The following is a 4,611-nucleotide window of genomic DNA, read 5'->3' on the forward strand; positions in this document are numbered from 1 at the left end:
ATCAAATTGTTTCCTTCGTTACACGGCCTTCTTCGTAGCAACTTGGAGCACAAGGAGCGAGGCAGGATGTAGACAGGCTGATACAGGCATAAGGGAGCGTTCAATTATTATGGTCAGGGTTGGGCCAGCAAATTCTTCCTGTGCATCAGTCAAAATATGTGAACCCCTCCACTCATTGTACAAAAAAATTGATTGTTTGATTACGTCTACTGATTGTTGCATTGTCAGCGAGAGAGAGAGAGAGAGAGAGAGAGAGAGAGAGAGAGAGAGAGAGAGAGAGAGAGATTGATTGTGTGTGTGTGTGTGTGTGTGTGTGTGCCTTATTAAATGATGGATCGTTTCGTCGGCTCACAATCGAATATAGTATGGTTCGACGGTGAAAAATGCAAACAACATGTAGCCTATTTGGTATACATTTATAGTTGATATTTTTGAAAAAAAGCGATAGGCCTATATGACAAACGATTGGGAGAGTCTTAAAAACTCAACATCTTCACTAGTCATTGCTGTACAGTTGAAAGTTCTCAATCTTGCTCGATAAAGGCAAATATAAGGACAGCATTTCTACTTATCTGCATGAACACTGCTCATACAAACACAGAAAACAATAGTTACTATGGTTCTGAGTTATCACTCTGTATGAAAAACGATAAGATTGTCTTGATTATGGTATTACTTCTGAATATCACTTTGCTGACTTTTGCTATACAGTGTGTCATTATTTTGTCTTGAACACGGTCCCACCACCACGTAATTGATTGATTGATTGATTGATTGCATCTACACTCCAATATCACAGATAATGATGGTCTACTAATACATAGTTGCCAGCATCAACAATCGCTTCTGCTGTCCGTTGCATTATACGTCTGATATTTGTTGACAGACGAGGTTTTACATCATCAGTAGGTTTTACATCCCCAGACTTCGTAGGTATGAAAGTCATGGACCAAACGCTCTCTACAGTTGTAGCCACATCCATTGCATCTGTTGCCGAAGTAATGAGTGCCCGTAGCGGGACCAGTCACCTTGGAGATCAGACCCTGACAGGCTCCACACTGAAACAATAGTACATGGACACTGGTTAATAAAACTCGAAGGAAATGTCTTTTATCAGTCTTACATCGACCTTTGTTTTGCTTTGTTTTAAGTGAGGTTATTGAACTCTTTAACCTTCGATCATAAGCAGTCGAAGGCATTACTATGTATACACTGAAAGAAATAGGACCTTGAAAACGAAACAAAGGACGTTTTGGGATAGTTGAAAGCAGAGGTGATCACAACATTATCTGTGTGTGAATAAAATTACTCCTATCATTTAAATTCAACGAGTTTCAAAATGATTCTAGTAATCAAGCAAATTGCCCTTTCGAGTTTGGTAAAATGTATTTACTACAAATTCAACAATGAACTGCATATCCTGGTAAAAATTATGGATGGAGTAGATTGAAGAACTAGAAACTGAAATAACTCTTTAATATATTGTTTTAAATCTAAAGTATGTTATTGATGAATTGTCGTTCATACTATGATTTTCCTGGTTGAAATTTGTTGGAAGTAATATTGATGATAAGTGTATTTCAGTTTGGCTGTAGGATTAACAAGGAGGAGGGCGCTTTGCAGGTTTATTCTATCGCTAAAAATGGTTTCGCCTCTGTTGAGATTTTACGCTGTATGTTTTCATAGTCTTTGTTGCACATACGTATCCACTGTTATTGCTAATCATAAGTAGGTGAGTGAGTGAGTGAGTGAGTGAGTGAGTGAGTGAGTGAGTGAGTAAAGCGGAAGCTGCGCAACAGTGATTGTCTGTCCAGGCATGTATTAGCACCTAGCCAGTTTACAAATGGCTTAGATCTTTCTCTCCGTTTCCCTGTTCTTTCCTGAACACACATATATTCTCATAGGCCAATTCTTTTAACCCTGTATCATCTGCACTACATTGCCTCTGAGGCTCAATTTTAATCAAACTTTACATTTTTACATAAATTTATTTTCAATAAGAAAAGTTTATTTTGAATACCGTCACCTGTAAGGTCAAATACAGGTCATGAAAGTGGCAAATTACACAGGCCTAGGTACTCAGCACTAGGGCTGGTGAGAAGCAAAGAGAACTGAAAATACAATGCAAGTCCCACCCCAAGTGTAGTTCATATCCATCATTTTCTAATATATTTCTAACTGACAATACAATACCCCTTATGCAGTTTCTATTCAACACATTCCAATATATCGCTAATTGACAGTGCAAACAAGTTCCTATTCAATCACCTTCCAATATATTCCGAATTAACGATGCAATACCAATTCGTTATGCAATATACGTTTTGTGCATCCTGTTTCCCGTATAGCTGCTTAACAACAATAGCAAGGCTATCGAACAGTACAGAAAGAACTTTCAAACAAAAGTCTGGAATTGTTCAACGTTTAGCTTGCACTTGGAATTTGCCTTACTTCAGCGAAAGCATGCCAGTAACCAGTCATTTCCACTCCGCTGGTGAAAGCCATAGCGAGACAAGCTTTCATAGCCTTGCTGAGACAAGATATTGATACGCCAGAAATATACACTCCTGTAACATTGAGGCCATGGTGTACTCATGTGTTTCGCTTGAGACTGTCGACAGCCATTTGCGCCGTTTTATTGTCTTTTGACTTAGCTTTGTTAGCGATCAGCGTCATTGAGACTGCTTACTGTACATGTTGTTCCTTTGAGATACGGTCGCCGCTAGCCCTGCGTAGGATGCTGTGTGTTCCCGGCATTGTACGGACGTGGCAGGAGGCAGTATAACGCCGGGAACACGCAGCATCGTACGCAGGGCTTCGCACACAATATATACCATATGACCCGTTGTGATGAAAAACCATAGTGGGTACAACGAACAATCTACAGTTTTAATATCATGAGTTTCCATACTGTCAACAATGAACCATTGCACGAAAACAAAACATATTTACTTTGAGTTTCATAAAGTGACAAAAAATTATACTGACATTTCCGCAACTTTGATATTTGTTAGCAAATAATCTCGTCAATAAGGTAACGATTACACCGAATGACTTAATTGTCATTAAGGCTTCATACGACTTAACCTTGTCACACATATGTTCTGCAAACTCTTTAGTGATTTTTATGACCAGAAATATACGTATGTCAGAGATGGAGAGTCTGTACAACTCTACAACAGATTTGCAGAGCGATCGTGGGAGTGCACCACAAACTTTAAAGTAAAAGGGAAGGATAGATTAGGCGGCTGGACCAATGCTGATAAACTTGATCCGTTATTGATAACGGCATTTCGACAACACACACGTTGTTTTTTTGTCCGGTAAAATCTTCACTTGCTGCATGCCCACGATGGACAGCTTTACCCGCTGAAGACAAACAGTAGTTATCAATTATTAACATTAAGCCCACAGTCTCATAATGGCCGACTACGTTAACTGAGTGTAGAATTCTTCTATTCTAGCGAAGTGCTTCGAAGAATGCAAATGTACTGACCGAGGGTGACGGTGGCGCTCTTCGCCGACGACGCCGACGGAAGATACTTTCGCTGTCTTCTATCAGAAGACAAAGGACGACGACGATACAGATAACAGCTGTGAACTTCTTCATATTCACCTCCTTTTTAGAGAAAAAAGACGACAGAAAGGTAACTATCCAATCATTCATTATCATATTAGAGTGGTTATTGCTACTTTCAATGTTATAAATTTTCACACTAACAGTGATGAAAATTGGGGGCAGACTTCAATTCTGTCTGTTATTTATACATCCAAAAGGATACCTAATATTCGAGAAATAATGCATTTTATCGCATCTCAGCAAACGATAAGACGTACGAGTACACGCAAGAAACTTTTTAACTCGCGTATTGTGGCGTCATTGTAACAAAGTCTTACCTCAATCACGTCAGTCACAGGACTTGTTTCTGCTTGAAGACGATCTTACTAAATACACACGGTTCCCAACGCAAGAGTGGTATTTATAGGAAACAGGCTCAACAAAAGACCCCTTCAAGGATGCGGAGCACATCCGGGTACAGTCTCGTTTTGGCATCATTGTAGAAGTGGTATAGCCAGTAAGTTCAAAATGTCAAAGGCGTGTGTGTGTACATATGGAAATGAGGTCAAGCGTTGCATTCTAATATGGGTATAAATTATTTCGGGGGTTAAGAGTTAGGAAAGGGGGTTGGAAACTTAGGAAGAAATGATTGAAAAGAAAGGTCACAATTTCACTTCAATCCCTCTTATTATGTGTCATCGCAACTATATGGTTCTTGCATTCCCAGCGTCGCACAAGGTGAGGAGGCGTAAATTTTTAGATGCTATACTTTTGAATGTTTACAAACTGGCCAATGCACTATATTATCGCCCGTTCATTTTGTACAACGTATCTTTTAATGTACCAAGCAGACAGCTACGTTATAACTATATTTTCAGCGTCAGAGCCTCTAGAATTAATCTGAGAAAACATTACCCAATTTGAAGATGTGTAAGCACTGTAAACGACGTTTTTAAAGCTGATCCGAACATTGATTCATTTAATTCTGCTTCTACCTTTCAGCGTGTGCTGCAAAGTGCATGCTTTTACTAGTTTACTAACAGTGTTGTTTT

At 39.2% G+C, this 4,611-nt stretch overlaps 1 long non-coding RNA gene across 1 annotated transcript; it reads right to left on the bottom strand.

Moving 5' to 3' along the window:
* Positions 1-869: 869 nt before the first annotated feature.
* LOC139145734 (uncharacterized) lies at positions 870-4,035 on the bottom strand. Its single transcript, XR_011555000.1, has 3 exons — positions 3,898-4,035; positions 3,497-3,619; positions 870-1,058 (listed from the first exon to the last, which is right to left on the bottom strand). It is a non-coding gene; the product is annotated as an uncharacterized lncRNA (long non-coding RNA).
* Between the last annotated feature and the right edge of the window lie 576 nt (positions 4,036-4,611).

This window comes from Ptychodera flava, chromosome 12 (genome assembly GCF_041260155.1).
Source record: "Ptychodera flava strain L36383 chromosome 12, AS_Pfla_20210202, whole genome shotgun sequence".
In the NCBI taxonomy this organism is placed as follows: Eukaryota; Metazoa; Hemichordata; class Enteropneusta; family Ptychoderidae; genus Ptychodera; species Ptychodera flava.